A 23,887-nucleotide genomic window follows, 5' to 3' on the forward strand; every position below is an offset into this window, starting at 1 on the left:
CAATTGCGAACTCTCGCGAGGTGTGCTGTGCAAGGTGGCAAGCCGCGATAACGTATTCGCGGGCGCCAAACTCCCGCGGGATCAAGCAGCAAGATCCAAAATGGCGCGGCACTCGCAAAGAAAAACAACTCGGCAAACGCTAAATGACGGAAAGTGAACGCCGTGCACCACGCCGCGCGCCGCAACCAAGCAAAAAATCCGCCGCGAGCGGATTCACGGATTTTCGACAAATTCGCGGATTGCGAATTTGCCGAAAATCCGAAAAATCCGCGATCGGAGCGGATTTTACGCCCATGCTTACTCCAGATGCACAGGAACAGCCCCTCCGATCCATTGAAGTTCTGTGTCGGTCTCAATACCACTTACGAAATGAAAATAAGCACTGAAGAATATTTATGCTGTAGCAGGAGGAGTACTACATGCTTGCAGAATGCATTCTATTACCTATAAAAAAGTGAAACACCCACGCTACAATCATATAAAATACTTCCTCTAAAGAAGCCTGTGAATAACTTTCGAACATCAGGTTAACCTTTTTTTACTCTCTCATCATTGTTAAAGATAAGTATTTACAATACTATATTAAACAATGCCATGATTTTTCCTTTTTAATTTTAAAAATCTTGCAATCTTTCACAAACCCAATACTCATGGCTTCTTTTTCGTGACAAAAATCTTGCAATATTACATACCTACATAGAATAACAGAAAAAACATAAAACTACAAAGGCCAAACAGTCTACTAAACGCGGATTTGTAACCTATGGGGCAGATTTATGTTAACTACTTCATACCCAGATATGCACCAGTTAATGTGCACCACAGTATGGTAGTGCTCCGTTACCCATGGTGTGCCACATTTGAAATGTGGCGCACCATGGTACAAAAACACCATACATGCGTAACACATCTGTGCTCAAAAACTAATACATTGCTAGAGTTGCATCACAATTGTGATGCAGCTCCAGCAAGGCTCACCAATGCACTATATTCACAATGCTGCGTCAATACCTACGCCTGCTTCAAGCACATGCACAGTTTTGAAACAGCATGGGCCTGAAAGTCACTGAGTGAAATATCATACATTACAGTCAGCCACTTTCAAGACGCATTCCTTCAGAGGAACACTTACCGGTTATTAGAGGTAGATCGTCCGACTCCACCGGAGGAGACCCCTAATAAAAAAGACATATATAAAATGCGGACTAGCCGCTGTATCGTGCTAGCAAACTTTAACTTAAAAATCGTTAGAAAAAACAAAAGGAATCAAGCAAAATCAGTAGGCCACTGATAGGATCTCTTTTTCACCTCGCTTAAATAGAAACGTTAGGAACAACCCCTCATGAGAAATATGAAACTAGTGAGAGAAACCGAGCTCGACGCCATGATGGCTGCAAGATAGCTCGGCTCCGCCGCCCACCCCGCCCAAAATAACGACAAACCCTATACAAATATTATAAATAAATACAACACACCAGCAAAGTAACAGTGTAAAACATTTTATTAAATAACTATTTACATGGCAGCCTGCTGCAACATGAAAACAACACTTCCAATTGGTTCTTACTAGTTTCTATTCTGGAATTTACACGCAGCACTCAATCCACTTCTCTCACTATCTTTTCTACTCTCAAGAGAGAACAACGTCCTACATTTTTCGGAAGACTTTGGTGAAATGGCTACCGTATCTCATTCATCTTCCGAATCTGAACAAAATGATCGACTACCTTTAAGAAGAAAAAAAGAATCTTTCATCTGGCAATTTTTCACTTATCCTGAAGATCAAAAGAAAGTAAATGCACCAAAAGTAACCTGCACGATATGTGACTCGTTTCTCTCTAGAGGAAATCCAACAAAAAAATATTCCTTTTCCATACATACCATGGTGCGGCATGTCAAACAAGAGCACCCTGTGCAATTTGCAGAGGGATTGACAAAAGCCCTGGCCACGCTATTACCATTAGAGGTGGCCAGCACATTTTTTGATCGACGACCTGTATCTCCATCGAGTGCAGAGATGGACTTGAGATATTTAACTATATATGGTCTATAACCTATGGTTTTTTCAGTGAATTTGCTCCGCCGCCCACCCCGCCCAAAATAACGAGAAACCCTATGCAAATATTATAAATATATACAACACACCAACAAAGTAACAGGGTAAAACGTTTAATTAAATAACTATTTACATGGCAGCCTGCTGCAACATCGATCCAAATGCATGTTTTTTTCAGTGAAATTCCTCCGCCGCCCACCCCGCCCAAAATAAGGAGAAACCCTATGCAAATATTATAAATATATACAACACACCAACAAAGTAACAGGGTAAAACGTTTAATTAAATAACTATTTACATGGCAGCCTGCTGCAACATCTCCACCAGCAGACGGCGTGGGGTGCACTGGAAGGGAGAGGCGGCGCGAACGAGCCTCCCCCACCTCTCCAGGTGGAGGTTTCTCAGCTACACCCCAGCGCTTCACTGATCTCCTTGTCCTCAGTCAAGCATCAATAGTAAGATTTTCATAGGTGAGTGTAGGTTCATAGTTTGCCATCCACAGACTAAAAGCCTGGAGTGACAGTGAAAAAACCATAACTAGGTAAGAAGGAACGCAGAGGCTGTAGGAAGGACTCTGCATATGCTTGGTCCCTGAGATGCTTCGATGTCACTGCCTTCCACAAATGTCATAAGTCCTGGATGTTGGGTGCCATAGTTGAGGGTTTGACCTAAAGACACGTCCTGCGGTGCCCTGGTCCAACCATCACATATACCTGCGCCAGGAGACGGCGTGGGGTGCACTGGAAGGGAGAGGCGGCGCGAACGAGCCTCCCCCACCACCCCAGGTGGAGGTTTATCAGCTACACCCCTAAAGACACGTCCTGCGGTGTCTTGGTCCAACCATCACATATACCTGCGCCAGGAGACGGCGTGGGGTGCACTGGAAGGGAGAGGCGGCACAAACGAGCCTCCCCCACCTCCCCAGGTGGAGGTTTCTCAGCTGCACCCCAGCACTTCACTCGACATAGGCGGCCGGCTCCCGGGGTCCGGCGGAACTTTTAGCCTTTTGGTGACTCTTCCATTCTGGGCCTTGTCCCACAATCCGTTTGACCTGAAGACACGTCCTGCGGTGCCCTGGTCCAACCATCACATATACCTGCGCCAGGAGACGGCGTGGGGTGCACTGGAAGGGAGAGGCGGCGCGAACGAGCCTCCCCCACCTCCCCAGGTGGAGGTTTCTCAGCTACACCCCAGCGCTTCACTCGACAAGCTGAGTTGCGCCCGCACCTGCGGCACAGTGCCTCGCTCGGCCAGCTGAATTACGCCTGCTCTTGCTATTACAGCGTCTCACCCGCCATCCGGCTGAATTGCACCCACTCTTCCGGTACAGCGACAGGCGGCTGCCACGGAGCTCAGGAAATGGCGGTCGGCTCCACAGACTTGGGCCTGGCCTGCAAGGATGGCTCTGGACAACCCTGGAACTCGGACGCTTGACTGCTACGGCATGGGCCCCATTCCCAATAGCGTCCCATCAGCCTTGAAGATTCTACAAGAGTCACCGGGGCCCCCGACTCCCGCAGAGTTCCGGTGGGGAGCTTCTGCCATGATTGCTCGCAGAATGGCCACGACGTAGCCACGGGGTGCTCTCATGCTGACGCCAGCTTCAGTCTGAAACTTCCAGAAACACTGTAGACTACCAATTCAATCAGTTCCGGTGGAGCCCCAACGACGTATCGCGTTGTTGCATAATGCGTCATATGACACGCTGCGTTAGCGCACCCGGAAGTGCTCCGGTGCGCGAGGCGCAAAGCGCAGCTTCCCGGAAGCAATCCGGGGCGCGGCGCGGAGCGCGTAACGTAAGCATAACAGGTCATGTGACTTGTTAATAAAACTTTTCATTGGTTTAGAAATATTTTTTGTCCCAAATGATGAAAACCCTCCTTGTTTCCTCTTGACTCCTGCCCCTCCCCAAGTCTTGCTCGGCCAGCTGAGTTTCGCCCACTCGTGCAGCCTACGACATGGATACGCCGGGGCGTCATGGATCAGTATGAGCAAATATACACTTGGGGATTCACAAGCAACAACAAGCCTTTGTATTTGGGGCTCTAAATCAACAACAGTGAGAGAACAGAACCGAACTAAGCACTCAGAGGCTACGTTTAAACGTAACATCATCTCCCCAAAGGTACATCACCTTACACACACATGCACTCTGATCTCCTTGGCCTCAGTCAAGCATCAATAGTATGATTTTCATAGGTGAGTCTAGGTTCATGGATTTCCATCCACAGACTAAAAGCCTGGAGTGAGAGTGAAAAAACCATAACTAAGTAAGAAGGAAGACAGAAACAGAATCTTCCTCTGCAACATCCGGCTCTGCATCGCTACTTACTTATAAATGCAGAAAAAACTCAATTAACACAAGGGCTCTTTTCAGAGCCACCTTATATCAAAGCACTCAAACTTCTGCTTTATCTCCATTTTCACACTCTTCTAAATAAGTGTGCGCGCCCGAGTGCGCGCACCCCGCAACTTTAAAAAAAATATATATATATATATTTTCGCCTTTAAGGACCTTACTGCACACCCTGAGAAAACCTACGCAGCAAAACAATCTCTACCTTCTCCCCTTTCCATGTTCCAACGCTTTCAAATGAACAATATATTTACTCGCAGTGACAAAATGGCGGTCAACACTTCCTGATTTCCTTCGAATCGAACGTTGACACACGTCACGCAGCAAAAAAAAATTCCGCTCGCGCGCAGCCGCTTGAGTGCGCGCACCCGTGCGCGCTTACAGATATATAATTGACTTTAACTTTAATTTTCTCAGCAACTACTGAACGGATTTACACCATTCCAAAAAAGCGTAATCTGCGAGCCGGACTCTACAGTTTTGCCAAATTTCTTATAAACCCATTCAGCCGTTCGACCTGTAGCCGTGTCTAAACGTCCTATGGAAAATAACATGGAGAAAACACGTTTTGGGACCCCCCTTTTATCTCAGCCCCCGCTTCACCAATCCCCCCCAAACTTTCCGGGAAGGAGCGCAGCGGACCGAGCCATCTTCTTTGAGAAATTCGCAAAGTTTCATCCACCAGAGCCAAAGTTAATCCAAATAGAATGTTGAGGATTTCCTATGGAAACTAGGCCCTAACTATAACTACCTACTGGCGACCGCCAGTAGGTAATATATATACATATATATATATATATATATTACCTACTGGCGGTCGCCAGTATGTAGTTATAGTTAAGATTGTTTTCCATAGGAAATCCGAAACATTCTATTGGGAATAACTTTGGCGCCGGTTGACGAATTTTCACGAATTTCTCAAAGAAGATGGCCCGCTCCTTCCCATAAAATTTGGGGGGGATTCGTGAAGTGGGGGCCAAGATAAAAGGGGGTCCCAAAACGTGTTTTCCCAATGTTAATTTTCATAGGGCGGTTGGACTCACTTTTAGCCCGAATGGCTGAATGGATTTCCACCAAACTTGGCAAAATTGTAGGGACTGGTAGCCCGATGTGCCTTTGCTATGTCTCAAGATATGTGCTCCAGTGGTTTTTGAGTAATTTAGGTTAAAAAAAATATATATATCTATGAGCGCGCCCCGGTACGTGCACCGGGAAGCGCACCCGGCGCGTAACGCGAGTTCGCGAGCGGAAAGCTGATTGGCTCTCGGGTGTTTGTCAACATTCTAAACAGTTCGGAGCGGCCGCCATCTTGTGTCGGTAGGATCGAGACACAAGAGGTGGCAAAAACAAAGGGGGAAATTACTAAAAGGGAGCAGGGTAGACCCCCCTGACCCCATAGGTTTGATGTGGGGGCCATAAAAGGGCTTCGCGGGTCAAATTTTTTTTCTTTCGATTTTCACGGGGGGAGCGCCCGGTAAGTGCACCGGGAGCGTACCATGAGGAAAACCCAGTGAAACAGTAAAATAATAATTTAAAGTGCTTAGAGGTAGGGTAGCTCTGAATAGAGTTGTTGTGTTGTGTGGGTGATTTAAGTACCAACATGTAGGTACCACCATGTGGGTACCAATGCGAGTCTTAAATTCAATGTACACCTTCTTTTCTGTAGATATCTTCAATGTTGTTACAGAAGGTATTGTGGTATATGGAATCCATACCATAGTCTGTCAGGAAAGCAGAAACAGATCCTTTAAGCACTCCCTGAGAAGGCCTAGGGGATCATGGGTAGTCTACCCTGCTCACTTATGATCTTTTAAAATTGCACAGTATACTGTAAGTCTCACTTTTTATTATAATCATTTTGGTACTACTTCATGAATTACATATAAAAAGAATAATGTCTTAAACAATTTTTAATTATTAAATAAAAATGTATTGGTTAGAATTTTCATAGTTTAATAAAACTTCCAGCATCAGATGATCTGGAATCTCCTCAAAATTGCATGATTCAATATCTTGTAAACAGTCAAAAAATTGTTGGTCCAGAGACTCACCCATAAAGTCCTCGTCAACAAAATCGTCTTGAACAATCTCCTCATCGGTAATTTCGAAATAAATATTGATGATTTCTTGTTCTCCTTCCATTTTCTTGCTGTAAATTGCATAAAAAAATAACTATATCAGTAGAGTTAGGGAACTATTGGGTTTAAGTTCAGAGAGGTACTTCTGAGCTTTTAACAGTGAAGTTATCTTTGGGCAGTGTATGGTATCAGGCAGGAAGTAGAAATATAAAAAAGTGTATTTGAGGAAGCCTAAGTAAATTCATAATTATACCAGAGAAGCCTAGCTCAATCTATAACTATTACAGAGAAGCCTATCTTAATCTATGTCTATAACAGAGGGACAGTAAATAACTATCAGAAAACATTTTTACAAATTAACTTAAAGTGCCCTTTACAAATTAACAACTTACCTTACAGAAAGCTGTTGAAGTTTTATGAGAATATCCTTTAAAGATGTACCTCAGGTAGTTGTAGTCAAAATGGCGGTGTTTCCCTCTCATTTTTCATTTATATTCATGTACATAACCAATCAAATGTCAGGAAATAAAAGTAGAAAATTAAAGTAACATTTTAATTGGTAGTAAATTCTAACACTTCATATGTGTTTTTGTCATGTAATTTACCTCAGGATATTTAGACAGGGCTACAGCCCAAATGGCTCAATGGAATTCCACCAAATTTGGGGAAATGGTAGGGACTGGTATGTAGTAGGGCCTATTCTATATTTGGTGAAAGTCTCTCCAGTGGTTTTTATGTGAACCACAGTGCAAAATTATGAGGTCAGGGTGTGGCAGATGGTAAAAGGTTTTCACCAATGGTATCAATTGATGACATCTCAATCCTCTTTGGCCAATCCACTTGATGTCCACATTTGGTAAATCAAGGCTGTGAAAATTTCTGATAGCTGCATACCTTTGAGCCCAGTGGATGTAGCTATGTCCAATAATCCAGACAGGATACATGGTGAGAGGAGGTTCTGGTGCAGTCAGATGACGTGTGGGAATGAAATGGCAGTTGGAACAGTAGGAGTTTGCAACAAAAAAAACTGTGGAGTTTCAGTGCTCTTGAATCACAAGCAATGATTGGTGGATTCAGATAGTTGAAAACTGAAAGTTAGTGTGCATGGTTCTGTTCTGTGAAAGAAGTAATTTGAATGGTTAAGAAAAAGTCATTTAAAGAAACACTGCACCGGATAAGCTGGTGTATTGAGAGGTCAAACATCCTTGCTGAGTTCATTTGCAACATTGTAGGATAAACTTTTAAACCTGAGAGGTCAGTGAGGAGGGAGTTGCTATGGTAACAGGTAGAAAGTGCTGAGGGGGGGGAAGGGGGTTGGTGTGAAAATAGAGAGGGAAGAGTTTCGATTGGTTAGCATGAGGGATACGTGTGTAGAATTAGAGATTTTCTGTGCCATTCATGGTTGCAGTGCCTGGAGTACATACCTTTTGCTCTGCTAAAGAAATATTGGTGTGTGTGTCTGACACTGTTCTCAATCTCCCAAAGCATTTGTAAAGGTGAGTAATGATTCATTTAATATAGATAGAGACTTGTATACTCTATGGAGAAGATTTGGAAGCAAAATGTGTTTTTTTAATGTGACTTTTTTCATGTTTTTTGAATATGCTTGATAAAAAGTTGTTGCTGGAAAGAGGAATTGTATTTTGTAAAAATGTGAAGTTTCAGTAGTGACCTGGAATGCTTGTACATATGACCTGCGCTTTGTTTCTAAAATGTTATTTAAAAAACGATTTTGGGGCAAATGAATGGCTTTTACATTTTTGAGAAGGAATAATTAGTGTCTGCATGATTAAATAAATATATTTGAACCTTTCACAATCATGTCACCTGTGTTACCTCAGATTAGGAAGCACATTGAGCTTCTTTGCTGTTGGTTTGTGTCATGTTTTTTGATAATGCTTGGTATCAACATTTGCAAGATACAGGATTTGTATTTTGTGAAATAGTGAGTTTCAGTAGTGAAATTGAATACTTGTACATAGGACCTGCGCTCTTTTTCTAAAATGTTATTCAAAAAACGATTTTGGGGCAAATGAATGGCTTTCACATTTTTTGAGAAGGAATAAATAGTGTCTGCATGATTAAATAAATATATTTGAACATTTCACAATCATGTCACCTGTGTTACCTCAGATTAGGAAGCACATTGAGCTTCTTTGCTGTTGTTTTGTGTCATGTTTTTTGATAATGCTTGGTAGGAATGTTTGCAAGAGAGAGGAAATGTATTTTGTAAAATAGTGAGGTTTCAGTAGTGATCTGGAATGCTTCTACATAGGACCTGCGCTCTGTTTCTAAAATGTTATTTAAAAAACGATTTTAGGGCAAATAAATGACTTTTACATTTTTGAGAAGGAATAAATAGTGTCTGTATGATTAAATAAATATATTTGAATCTTTCACAATCATATCACCTGTGTTACCTCAGATTAGGAAGCACATTGAGCTTCTTTGCTGTTGGTTTGTGTCATGTTTTTTGATAATGCTTGGTATCAACATTTGCAAGATAGAGGATTTGTATTTTGTGAAATAGTGAGGTTTCAGTAGTGAAAATGAATGCTTGTACATAGGACCTGCACTCTGTTTCTAAAATGTTATTTAAAAAACGATTTTGGGGCAAATAAATGACTTTTACATTTTTGAGAAGGAATAAATAGTGTCTGTATGATTAAATAAATATATTTGAATATTTCACAATGATGTCACCTGTGTTACCTCAGATTAGGAAGCACATTGAGCTTCTTTGGTGTTGGAATGCTTGGTAAGATCATTTGCAAGATAGAGGATTTGTATTTTGTATAATAGTGAGGTTTCAGTAGTGAAATTGAATGCTTTTACTTAGGACCTGCGCTCTGTTTCTAAAATGTTATTTAAAAAACATCTTTGGGGCAAATCAATGGTTTTTACATTTTTGAAAAGGAATAAATAGTGTCTGCATGATTAAAGAAATATACTTGAACCTTTCACAATGATGTCACCTCTGTTATCCCAAATTAGGAAGCAGATTGAGCATTTTTCTTGTTGAATTGTGTCATGGTTTTTGATGATGCTTCGTAGCAATGTTTGGAAGAGAGAGGAAATGTATTTTGTAAAATAGTGAGGTTTCAGTAGTGAAATGGAATGCTTGTACATAGGACATGCGCTCTGTTTCTAAAATCTTATTTGAAAAATGATTTTTGGGCAAATGAATAGCTTTTAAATTTTTGACGAGGAATAAATAGTGTGTGCATGATTAAATAAATATATTTGCAGATTTCACAATCATGTCAATTGTGTTACTCTAGATTAGGGAGCAGATTGAGCTTTTTTCTTGCTGCATTTTGTTAAGTTTAATGATAATGTTTGGTATCAACATTTTCTAGATAGAAGAATTGAATTTTGAAAAATAGTGAGGTTTCAGTAGTGAAATGGAATGCTTGTACATAGGACCTGCGCTCTGTTTCGTAAATCTTATTTAAAAAACGATGTTGCAGCTAATGAATGGCTTTTATATTTTTGAGAAGGAATACATAGTGTCTGCAAGATTAAATAAATACATTTGAACCTTTTACAATTATGTCACCTGTGTTTTCTCAGATTAGGAAGTAGATTGTGCAGATAAGGTAAGGCATGTCCAGGGGTGCAAAGGATTTGAGGCCTGTGTCCATGAGTGCAGTGGAGAGGACTCACCTCCTCTGACCCTTGGACACGCCTTAGCTCATCTGTGCCCCTTAGACAGGCCTCAATATATTGGGTATAATTGATGGTAACAGGGTGCAGATGAGATGAGCTGTGTCCAGGGGTATAGATGAGCTGAGGCCTGTGTAGGGGTGGAGATGAGTTGAGGTCTATTCAGGGTTGCAGATGAGGTGAGGATTGTCCAGGGGTGCAGAGGAGGTGATGCCTGTGTTGAAGAGTGTAGTGCAAGAGAGGTCTGTCCAGGGGTGCAGAGGAGGCGAGGGTTGTGTCCAAGAGTGCAGTGGAGGATAGGCTTCATGAAGTCCAGTCCAGTGCACTCTTAGACACAGGCCTCACCACCTATGCTCCCCAGGAGAGGCGTCTCTCCCACTACAGTCTTGAACACAGGTGTCACCTCCTCTGTACCTCTGGAAAATCCTTAACTCATCTGCAACCCTAAATCGTTTTTTAAAGAGGCCTAAAGGTGACATCATTGTGAAAGGTTCAAAAATATTTATTTAATCATGCAGACACTATTTATTCCTTCTAAAAAATGTAAAAGCCATTCATTTGCCCTTTAATCGTTTTTATATTAACATTAAGAAAACTGAGTACAGGTTATATGTACAAGCATTCCATTTCACTACTGAAACTTCAGTTTTTTACAAAATACATTTGCTGTATGCAGCAGAAAATTTTAATGAAGCATTAAGAAAAAAAATAACAGAAAGCAACAATAAACAAAAAAACAATGTGATTCCTAATATGAGGAAACACACCTGACATGATTGCAAATGGTGCAGAGGAGGTGAGGAAAGTCGAAATGGCTTTCATGATTGTGAAATTTGCTGAGGAGATGAGGCCTGTGTGTAAGGGTGAAGTGGGAGAGACGCTTTATGAAGTCCTGTCCACTGCACTCTTGGACACAGGCCTCACCTCCTGTGCTCCCCTGGACAGGCCTCACCTCATCTGCACTCCTGGTTAGGCCTCACCTCATCTGCACCCCTGGACAGGCCTCACCTCATCTACACCCCTGGACAGAATGTAACATCTGCATCCTGTTACCATTAATTTTACCAAAAAATGTGAGGCCTGTCCTGGGCGCACGGAGGAGGTCAGGCTTGTTCAAGGGTCAGAGGAGGTGAGTCCTGTCCGTTGCACTCTTGGACATAGGCCTCACATCCTCTGCACCCCTGGACACAGGCCTCACCTCATGTGCACAATCTGCTTACTAATCTGAGGAAACACAGGTGAAATGATTGTGAAATGTGCTAATATATTTTTTTAATCATGTAGATACTATCTAATCCTTGTCAATAATGTAAAACCAATTCATGTGCCCGAATTCTTTTTTTAAAATAATATTTAAAAAACAGAGAAAAGGTCATATGTATAAGTATTTCATTACAGTACGGAAACCTCGCTCATTTACAAAATACAATTCCTTTATGCACCAATATTTCTTTACTAAGTATTACCAAGAATGTATAAGTCTCTCTTATATTCTCTTCCTAACTTACTGTATTTTTCCACCTGTCCCCTTCTAACACCCTCTTTCTGACTTATTCGTTTTTACATCCTGACTCTGTGTTACACTCTCTTACACTCTGTCTTTGACTTATTTTCTCTTATACCCTGTGTTTGATTTATTCCCTCTCTCTCATTACTCCTTGTTACATCCTCTCTCTGATTTAGTTCCTCTTACACCCTCTCTCAAACGTACTCTCTCTCTCTACCTTTTACAGCCTCTCTCTGTTTTAGTCTCTTTTACATCCTCTCCTCTTCTAACACCCTCTCTCTGTCTTACATCCTCTTACACCCTCTCTCTGTCTTACATCCTGTTATATCCTTTTTCTGACTTATTCCCTTTGTCCCTTTCATTGAATGACTCCCTCTCCTTATTACATCCTTTTTCTGTCTTACTCCTTCTCTATGTTTTACTCCCTCTACCTGTTTCTTTGTCCGACTCTCTCTGTCTTTTTGTGTTAGTTCCTTTAGCTCTTTTTCTCTGTCTTACTCCTAGTTACATAGTTGTTGTGATATAAACTTAGATATGTTGTAAAGCAGTGTTTATATTGTTTGCTTATTGTTATTGCTTTGTTCTTTGGTAATAGCGGTCTAAAATGTGTTATCTTTTTTCTTTAACACAGATTGAAATCAAGATTTGAATAGTAAGGAAATATGCCCTCAAGGCGGAGGAGAAGAAAAGATGTCAAGCGGAAAAAATAAAAAACAGCAACGGAATTAAAGCACTCCTCTACAACAAATACTTCAAAAGACAGGAAAAAAGCTCCTGGTAAGACGACTAAGTCTTTCTTTCGGAACATATGTAGATAAAAAAAAAATGTTGATGAGAATGTGAATAAACAGAAGGAGAGAGCAAATTTGAAGAGGAAGGAGAGGCCCCCCAAAAATGTTACTGCTGCAGCAGGAGAGAATAATATGTATAGGAATAGAAGGCAAAACCAATTTAGGGACATTCGTAAACGAATGTTTTCCCAATAGGGTAGTTTTAAGTTTGTTAAAAAACATTAAGAAAGGCATCTTGCGCCCCTACTATTGCAAATATTTATATGGCTCAATTTGAAAATCTTCATATTTTCAATGAAATCTCTCCTTTTTTTGAAACAATTTTTCACTGTTCGAGATATATCGACGACGTGATATTCATATGGGACGAGAATGAGGATACTCTCAATGAATTTATAGCATGGCTGAATGCGTGAGACAGTAACCTCAGGTTTACATCACATTCTAGTAACATTGAGATGGAATTCCTAGATGTGACTATCAAACATGACCAAGGCCAACTCTATGTGGATCTATTTGTGAAGCCTACTGCTCGCAATACGTTGCTCCATTATAAAAGTTTCCACCCTGCATCACAAAAAAATGGTATCCCTTTTAGCCAATTTCTTAGATTACGGCGTAATTGCACAAAATTACAAGACTACGATGACCGTGCTACAATTATGAAAAAGAAATTTGAAGATCGTGGCTACCCGCACAGGCTTGTCCGGGAATCATTAAAAAGAGCACGATTTTTTGATCGTCAGTCTATTTTGCAAGAAAAGGAAAAGAAACAAAATGACAAATTAGTATTTGTTACCAGGCACTCCCTAATGAATGACAAGCTGCGACAGATTATTTATTCCAACTGGCATCTCCTGAATCTCAATAAGTCCAAACAAGATCATGTATTGAAACCAGTCTTTGCCTATAAAAGGAATAAGAACATAAAAGACCTAGTTGTAAGATCAAGACTGCCCGACAAGGTGAAATCCACACAAAGAAGCATAACCAGTGGCAACCCAATTACAGGCAATTTTAAATGCGGTAACTGTAAGATTTTTCCACAAGCCATTGAAGGGAAGGACCTTACATTTAATAACATAACAATTACCAACAAAACAATGACAAACTGCAAAACACAGAACGTGGTATATTTAATACTATGTCCTTGTTCGAAGGGATATGTAGGTGAAACCTCCAGATCAATTAACAAAAGAATAACAGAAAACAAATCTGCAGTACGCACCAAGAAAATTAATGCCCCTTTGGTGGCACACTTCTTGGAATATGGTCATTCTCCAGAAGATGTCAGGTGGTACATTCTTGAAAGTGTGCAACCAAGAGTAGGACTCTGCCCTGATAAGATACGTAAAAAGAGAGAGGTGTATTGGATTTTTGCCTTGGAAACAACCATTACGGGACTCAATCTTGAGATTCCGTGGGAGCAAGCAATCATCTAAACATTATCATATAAGTAGTGATACAGGATTTACTATGTATGCATTAGGCCTTTTTCCTTACTTAATTAGGCTTATAATGATTAATTTCTGGCTATATATATTTTTAATGTTTGGTACCAATTGCCCCATAACTGCCATTAAATTACGACCATTAAAACTGATAGACTTTTTAATATGCTTTGTTTATTTTAATGTATTGGTTCTCATGCAAATAAGATTGTTTATGATATATACTACCATACTAAGCAATCATTTTTCACCCAGACAAAATAATATATATATTTGTCATTTATTTAGTTCACCCCATGACTGTAGTTCATAGTCAAAACTACTCTATTGTGCCAATTGGGTGCTAACTTTTGGCGTGCAAAGTTACCATGTAGTACCAAGTCTTGCGATAATTACTATATCTCGTCTTGGTGTAGTTTTATTTTAAACTACTCGTGAGAGCCTACTGGCCTAAAATCGCAAATAATATCTCGTGACAATCATCACATCGCGCCTTTCTGTAGTTTTATTTCCAAACTACTCGTGCATGCCTATTGGCCGATGCATTTTAACCGTGACGTATACATGCGGATGTCAACACCTTCGATATAGTCATATGTTACAAACCTCCCCCTTCCTTTCTTTGCCCCGCCCACCTATTCCTTTGTTTTTATTGCACACACCTGAGTAACAAACCTTAAGCATGAGGGGATATATAAACAGCCCACCAACGCGTAACCTTTTTTCTTGAGCTGGCCACGACGACGGACGCAATTGAGAACCCCATCTACATCATGGCGTTAGTTCATAACGAGGTAACTTTTTATGATCGGTCTATCGTAAACGTAATGACGCCTATAGAGAAGTGCAGTTTCAATATAATTTATACCTTTCTTCTCTTTCTTCTTAAATTTTTGAAGGAGTGCTAGCGCTCTCGACCCTTGATCTAACGATATCAAACATCTTATTTACATCACGGCGTCTATGCAGAATAGGTATGTTCCATGATTTAACTAAAAAATAGCATTGTCATAAGCTTAAGGGAAGTCCAATTTTTAAATACATTTTATTATTTGGTTTTTCCCTGTCCCTTAGAGATTCTATCCTTGAAGGTTTGTCAGCGCCATGTGTACTTTGTCTACCCAATAAGAACTATCTACAATTTAAACAGGTATAACGTCTTTGTATCTACCCTATCTGTAACAATATCGGCATCCTTTTGGATAACCTAGAAGTTACATTTAATAAATAACTTGACCGTTCTCTAAGAGTTATTCATTCGTCTCAACAGTGGTCAAGATCGTTCTCTATCCAGTACATCAGCTGTTGCCTGTTTTTATAAACTCCCATTCCGAATGGCCACGAAGATGGTATTAAATTAAGTTGTGGCCACTAAAAAACTTAAAAATAAGGTAACTATTCATTGACTTCGAATTTATCTACATGTAAATATTCAGGTTTTTCCACCCTCTCTTCCCCCCCCCTACCTCGCCTTCCCCTTTTGGGATTAATATACATGTATTCTTTATTTATTACAGTTTTTTTCACCTATTTTTTTTAATTCGCCGGCTAGTCTTCCAAGAAGTGCAACAATAGTATGGAATATAAGGTACATGTAGTACTATTACTCGTTTTTCTTTACATTAATTTGGTCAGTTAAAACTATAAGGGTTTATGTAGATCAGAATAATAAAATCAGAGTATAACAAGTATAGAGTTTGAACAATGGACCCACACCATATAATCAAACAAGTAAATGACACTGATTAAAAAGATGAGACAAACGGGTAACTTTATATATTTACCCTATGTAAACCTTTAAATTACTAAATGAAACCTCTAATCTATTTCTATTGAGTTCAAAGTCTGATAGCTCTAGACATAGTTTTATTTCAATGTGCCTCCCCCATTGTTTTGGTCAAAATAGGTATGGAAGCGCTACATTCTAGGTGAATAACTCACCCTGTATCCAAGAATGAAATTTGAATAATACCACATCTTTATGTAAGTAACTATATTAATAGTATTCTTCATCCTTTGTCCATAAACAAATGAAACTCCCCCCTCCCCTGCCTTCTCCGTCCATTCGTCCCCGCCCTCTGGTTAGGGTTTAACTTGAATGCCTACAAATACCCAACAGAGGTCATTAAGAACAAGTTTATATATGACAACCCCAGTCTAATACATGTGGTATACCAACCCGGATCGTTATTCCTCTTCTTTTTCTTTTTCTTTCATTATCCTCTTTCCCTTCTTAATTAATTCTCTTTCCTATAATGATTAAGCTCTGATGACTAAATATAAAATTCATTACTTTTTGTGACCATCTCATCATTAAAATGGTATATAGCCAGTAGCTGACACTGAAGAAGTAATTGACATATGAAGCTGGTTTGCTTTATGGTGCACATCAATTTACTAGATATTACAGAAATGTTTAGAGCATAGTAAGTACATAGGCACATTTTATCAGATACAGAACTGACTTACTAGATTTAAAGCATAATTTTTCAATGTGCTGATAGCTGCTCCGTCATGATTAATCCTGTAATTACACCAATGATGTATAAGCTTGTGTTTTTTAAGTATAAACTAGACCTAGACCCAAGGTTGATTTAATGTAAATATTATAGTACTAATTAGTTTGTGACACGGTTTTTATATGTTTTTCAGTGTTGAATGTAATGTCCTTATGCAATTGACGGACTCCTGAAGAAGGCAAGTGCCGAAACGCGCGTAGAGTCTCCATCCACCGCTTTGCTTACTCCACTAGCCCTACTCAAGACCATTGTCAATTGTGTTGTTTAATCCCCCTTGTTCTCCTTTTTTGAGGTGTAGTATGTTTTCATATAGGGTATGAAATATAATATGTATGTGATTGATTTTTAATGTAATAATTGTATTTATATATAAGAAATGTCTATAAAAAAATATGAAAATATCTGAAACAAAATTCAAAAAATAATAAATTTCATACATAATATGCGAAGTTTTTTCATGTCACAATATTTTATTAAGTAAGTGTATGGTGTCCTTGGGTTTTTTGGCTTATTAACTTAGTTCACTACTGGTTGTTTTACAAAATAAGATTTAGTGGATGTTAGGAAAGTCAAAAAGGCAACGTTGTATTTGGTCAAAAACAATGAGTACTACAAAGATGTATGTGTTGGAGCAGAGGAAACAGCTGCAGAAGACGACAGTGATTGTTCAGCCGTCCAAATTGAAAAAGTTGATGTGTCTAGAAGTGAAGAAATATATGAACATTATACTGTTCATCCTTTGCATTCCAAAGAAGTAATGGGGAATGCAATTGACTTGTTTCAAATGAAAGCAGCAAAAGGAAGTCCCATTAGTGTATGGGAAGAAAGTTTGGAAGCTCGTTGTTTTGCACAGCTATTTCCAACAGGTCAAGGTGGACGATATGACGATCGACCACTTCAAATTCCTGCATCTGAATACCGGACTTCAAGATTATATGCTGAAGATCCAAGGTTTCGTCAATGCATCCCATATTTGTTTCATCTACTGTATGAAAGTGACTTGTCTGGACTTTCTTATGCAGTAAATCATATACTAAAAGTGGAGCACATCTGCAAAATGTTTTGGCGAGGGATTTTATGGAGAAAGTCAATCTGCAAGACAATATTTTGGAATCTCATCTAATCAATCTCATGGCATGTCAACGTGGTACAAATGAGTATTGGTACCGTCATCATGGGGAATTGAAATGTATGCTAAGAAACTTAGGAACTCCTATATGGTTCCTTACTCTTAGCTGTGATGAGTATGCATGGGACGACTTACTTCAATTTCTACGAGAGGCAAATGCAAACATGCAAAATATAGAATTCAAAACACCTGGAGAACTGTGTTCTTTGGATCCAGTGAATGTATGCAGATATTTCAGTCATAGATTTGAAGCTATGATGTCTTTCATTACCAACAAAAAAAATCCTCCCTTGGAGAGGTTTTGGATTTCTTTTGGAGAAAGGAGTATCAAGCGAGAGGTGCTCCTCACATACATATGTTGTTATGGATTAAAGATGCACCCAAATTTGGAACAGATTCGGATGACACAGTGATGAGTTTCATTGAAGAGTATTCAACATGTGCTGTTCCAAAACTACCGAAGAAAACAGTTTAAGGCAACAAGTTTTACGCTTTCAATCCCATCGTTGTGGAAAATACTGTCGTCGAAAATTCAGAAACAAGGACAAGTTCTACACAAAATGTCGTTTCGGGTTTCCACGACCAGTGATTTCTAAAGGAAGAATAAATAATTTGATGTCTTCTCTGCGACATACTGTGACGAGGAAAACACCAGAAAATACATACAATTTAAAAAGAAAAGAAGAGTCCAGTACATCAACGACTACAACCCAGTGATTTTGTCCATGTGGAATGCTAACATGGATATTCAGTTCGTTGCTGACAACTCTATTGCTGTGGCTCGATATGTGATGTCATACATCACAAAAAAAGAAAAGACAGAACTGAAGGAAATGTGGGAGGACATTTCACATGAAAAGAGTATAAGTAAAAAATTATACACTTTCAGTTTGAAGATGTTGTCGCATCGAGAAATTGGAGCATATGAATGTTCTGATCGATTATCATCAGCAAGTCTCTACGCCAACAGTTATTTGGGTGAGTCTAGGTCTTGCTGCAACACGAAACTGAGTTTTGAAATCTGTACAAGAAATTGAGTATTTGGCGGAGAAAGAACCAAACAGTACAGATATTTTGAAGACAAACATGTTGGATACATACTATCCAAATAGAAGTAGTCATCTTGAGAACAGTTGTTTGTATGAAGTTCTGCAAAACTATATTTATAAGAGGACCATCAGAGAAGATATCAATAATGGAATATATGCTATCATTGGGTGTGAAGGATGTCTAGTGAAGCAGAGAAAAGGCCATTTGATTAATCATCGAAAATTGAGTTGCGAAAATCCAGAGAAAAGGGAATTTTACTATTTAGCTCTTTTGCAACTCTTTAAGCCATGGCGTACAGAAGAGGAACTACTTGGAGATTTTCTCTGTTACGAAGATTCTTTTAATGCAACCAAGGATACCATAGAATGTCCTTATTTTCCAAATTATCTGCAAATGTTGAACAAAGAAATAGAGCAAGAAGCCACAATTGCTGTAGAGAATGCTAGAGACAGTTCTCAAGACAGTCAGAGTTCTGCTTCATTGAGTCAGGATCCACTAGGAGGACCAATTATCCAAAATGAAGCTGCCACTGCCATGGATGAGGTGGAAAGAGCTATGGAACAAGCTCAAGATGATGTAGTTAACTTAGAAGATTTGGTGAAACAACTAAACCTTGAGCAGAAACAGATATATGACGAAGTCACAGAACAGGTTGAACATGGATTCAGTCATGAGAAAAAAGAGTGCTCATGTACATCATTTAAGCCTGTCCGACTGTACGTGAGTGGAGAAGCGGGAACTGGAAAAAGTTTTCTGATTAAAGCAATTGCAACTTATCTGCAGAAAAGGACTGAATCACCGCTGTCTTGTGTTGTTACTGCTCCAACTGGGCTTGCAGCACATAACATTAAAGGGATTACTTTACATCGTTTACTGATGCTACCAGTTGAGCATGATAACAAATTACAATACCACAAGCTATCTGGAGATGCTTGTTCTGAAGTTTCCAGAGTCCTGAAGAAAATGAAACTTCTTATCATTGATTAAGTAAGCATGGTCTCAAATCTAATGCTTGCTTTTGTGCATTTGAGAATGCAAGAAATTCTTAGAACGGACTATGATGTCTTATTCGGAGGAAAACACATTATTGTTTTTGGAGATCTACAGCAGTTGACTCCAGTGAAGGGACAACCAGTGTTTAACCCCTTTGACGCTGATGACGAGCTGGGCTCGTCATGAGGTAGCCTCCTGCTACGCTGATGACGAGCCCAGCTCGTCACGTAAAGTGCGCTTTAAAAAATCTCAGCGTACGAGCGGAATTCCGCCCGCACGCATGCGGTTAAAATGCTCACACATGAAGATATCAGGAAGTGCCTAGAAAGCATTGGAAACGTTAATATATGGTTAAATTTCGATAATACGGAGAACTGCTTCAAAATATGCGATAGGCAAAGGATGAAGATTATAAAAATATTCTACAAGATGTAAAAATCGGAAAAGTAAGTGAGCATGGGAAAGAAGCATTACATGCACGATTAATTTCAAATTTGTATCCAAATGAAAACATTCTTCCTGAGCATATTTTTAAGAAAATTACTGAAAACAAATCTGGGATATGTTTGATGCCAACTCTGCAAGAATGTTCCATCTTCAACCACAAAATGTTAACCCCTTCGATACGGATGACAAAGCCAGCTCTTAATGGGCATTACCTGCGCTACACGGATGACGAGCTGGCTTTGTCACAAACCGCGCATTTTTGAAATTCCAGCGCACAGCGGGAAAACGCGGTAGCGCGGTAGCGGTTGAAGTTAGAAAATGAAGAGATTGTGAAACTGGAAGCTATAGATAAATTAGAGCATATGGGAGCAACAATTATTTTGTCAGAAAATTTGAAATCAAAATTGGATTAATTAGAGAAGAGTATATCTAAAACTGCTGGTTTTGAAAAGACTCTGAATGTGTGTTTAAATTGTCGTATCATTTTGAGAAGGAATTTAAATGTTGAAAGAGGTCTGCTAAATGGAGCAATGGGTCATGTTGTTGATTTTGTGAATTACAAAAATAGAGATGGAATTGAAATTTAAAAAATTAAATTTGATGGCATTGACGAAATAGAACAAATTTGTCGTTGTTCAGCTAGATTTTTGCTTGTGAAAGACTTATATGTTCGCCGAAAACAGTTTCCTGTTTCTTTGGAATATGCGGTGACAATTCATAAATCTCAAGGTTTAAGTGTAGATAGTGCTTTGGTGAACATTGGAAGTTCTGTGTTTAAAGAGGGTATGGCATATGTGGCATTATCACGAGTCAGAACTTTATCAGGATTGTATTTGATTGAGTGTGATGAAACAAAGATTTGTGCAGATCTAGATTGTGTTAAAGAATACAATAGGTTAAGAAAAGAGTATGCTCCACATTTGCTTCAATATCCTTTGTTTGAAAAACGTGTGGTTGGCCGAAAAAGAAGAAATGAGAATAATTGCAGTGAGGTAGTAGCAAAAAGACAAAAAGTAGATGAAACTGTAATTGTAAGCAGAAAGAAAAGGGATCCTGTTGAAGATGTTGTTGGATTTCAGTTTGAAAACAGTTCTGTTTCTTAAAAATTTACAAGAACAGATTGTTGAAAATCGGGATCAAACATTCTGCTGTTTATTGAATTCTGTGTTTGAGAAATGTAGCAGTGATAGAGCAAAAATAGAAAGTGTTTCAGAAATTCGAAATCTTCTAGACATATGTTCTGGTCAAATCAATTTTCACAGAATATTCAGCAGGATTGTCAGGAATTTTAATGTATATGTTTGATGTATTGGAAGATGAAGGTGTAGATATAAAAAATCTTTTTAGCCTTTCTTATCAATGGCAGCATGACTGCGACAACTGTAGGTTATCAAGTAGTACTACAATAGACACCGAAAGATTTATATATTTGACTTTACCAGACTGAAAATCAGTAACTTTTAATAATCTAGTTAAAGCAGCGGATCACAATATGGTGTGTACCCAATGTAAGTCTGCAATGCTGTCCACAATATTTATACACAATTATGGTCAGTATGTCATTTAAATGTTCCAACGATGTAGACCTGATGGAACTAAATTGACAACTTCTATTAAAAATGTTGTGGCTTCTCAGTTATCAATTTCAGGAAGAACTTTTGCAACTGTAGCTATTATTTATCATGACGGTCCTCCAACAACATCAGGGCATTACACAGGCTATTTAAAATGTCGAAAAGGTTGGACTAACTGTAATGATACTCATTTGACTTTCAAACAACGTTTGCCTTTTGACTTAAAAAATTCATACCTAGTGTTTTTAGAACCAAAGTTTAAGTAAAGGTAATTGGCCTATGAAGACAGGAGCAGTTAATAAAAGTTAGTCTGCTGTTTAAAATTATATTGTGAGTAAAAGTGATGAAGATAATATAAAAATTATAGTTCCCATAAAGGTACGGTAAGTAGATCGCATAGTAACAGAACTCACTCCTGAGGCGGAAGCCGGGAGTCTTTTTAATTGTTTTTTAATCTTTGTGTGTGATAACTTGCTTTACTCACCCTCGGCCACTGCTGCTAACTCCCCAATATCCCGCCCCGCTGATTGCACGCTGCAGCGGGTGAGGGCTGATCGACCAGCGGACACGCCCATCTACGCTGGCCACGCCCCCGCCACACTATTTAAACGAGCGCTGACTGCTAGCGCTTCGTTTAACAGAACTCACTCCTGAAGCGGAAAGCCGGGAGTCTTTTTAATTGTTTTTTAATCTTTGTGTGTGATAACTTGCTTTACTCACCCTCGGCCACTGCTGCTAACTCCCCAATATCCCGCCCAGCTGATTGCACGCTGCAGCGGGTGAGGGCTGATCGACCAGCGGACACGCCAATCTACGCTGGCCACACCCCCCGCCACACTATTTAAACGAGCGCTGACTGCTAGCGCTTCGTTTAACAGAACTCACTCCTGAAGTGGAAAGCCGGGAGTCTTTTTAATTGTTTTTTAATCTTTGTGTGTGATAACTTGCTTTACTCACCCTCGGCCACTGCTGCTAACTCCCCAATATCCCGAATAGCTGATTGCATGCTGCAGCCGGTGAGGGCTGATCGACCAGCGGACACGCCCATCTACGCTGGCAACGCCCCCTTGCCACGTCACCATTCCCACAACATAAATTATGCTCACTATCCGTAAGCGCAGCGGGCGCGACGATTGCGCGCCGAAGGCGCGCATAAGGCAAGCTCGTCTGCGCTCGTCCGCGCCGAGACCGGGCATAGGGCCACCTCCCCTGACTCATCTGTGCCACTCTCGTGGCTCAACACGAAGGTACTCACTTATACCTCCGCCCAACTACTAAATATCAGGGCTGCAGCGAAGGTGCCCCATGCTTTACCACATTTGGTCTATACTAACTCTAATATAGGTCGTCGCAAATGTCCTACTTGCATTGGAGATCTCCCTACCCCTTCCACGATTTCCCCTCAACACGTCTTAGCAGCACTTGTAAACGTGCGATCTCTCCCTAAACACAAGACCGAAATCTCCGAATTAATCGATTCACTTAATTTGGATCTATTATTCATTACGGAGACATGGGGGGATGATTCCTCTGGCCCAGATTTTAGAGCGGCCACTCCGCCAAACTACTGCGTAAGCAGACTAGATAGACCAAAAAGAAGGGGCGGAGGCATAGCAATTATTTATAAAGATCACTTGAAAGTCACAAATGTGGAACCTAACTACACCGAGTGTGAGGCTCTTTCCTTTACTATTGACCTTTCTGATAAACAATCATTCAATGGTATGCTAATATATCGCCCCCCCCCCCCCGGATCTAGGTCGAAATTCCTTACGAATGTTGGTAACCTAATTGAGGCTTCAGTGGGATCTCCCGATTTTACCTCATTGGGAGATTTTAACTTTCATCTCGATTCAATTGATGACCCAGACACTTCGCTGTTGATCAATGACCTAGCGGCAGCCAGTCTTCCGCAAATCGTCAAACAACCCACTCACCAAGCAGGACACACCTTAGATGGACTATTCGCCAGCAATCCGCATATATTTGTCTCTAAGGTAATCCCTCTTATTTGGACGGACCATGCAGCCGTCTGCTTTTCCATAAAAAACAATTTCCTTACTTCTTCCTCTATATCTTCCTCCCCCGTCTCCTTCAGAGATTGTAAAAATATTAACCCAGAACATCTTGCGGAGATGATGCTACACAGCACTATCCCTAACGAACAGGACCCAACAGTAGCGTCCACCAACTATTTGAGCAACTTAAATTCAGCTTGCAATAAGTTAGCCCCGATTAAAACTTCCTACCGCAGTAGAAGGCTACCCCCG

Source organism: Lissotriton helveticus, chromosome 3_1 (genome assembly GCF_964261635.1).
Source record: "Lissotriton helveticus chromosome 3_1, aLisHel1.1, whole genome shotgun sequence".
NCBI classification, from domain to species: Eukaryota; Metazoa; Chordata; class Amphibia; order Caudata; family Salamandridae; genus Lissotriton; species Lissotriton helveticus.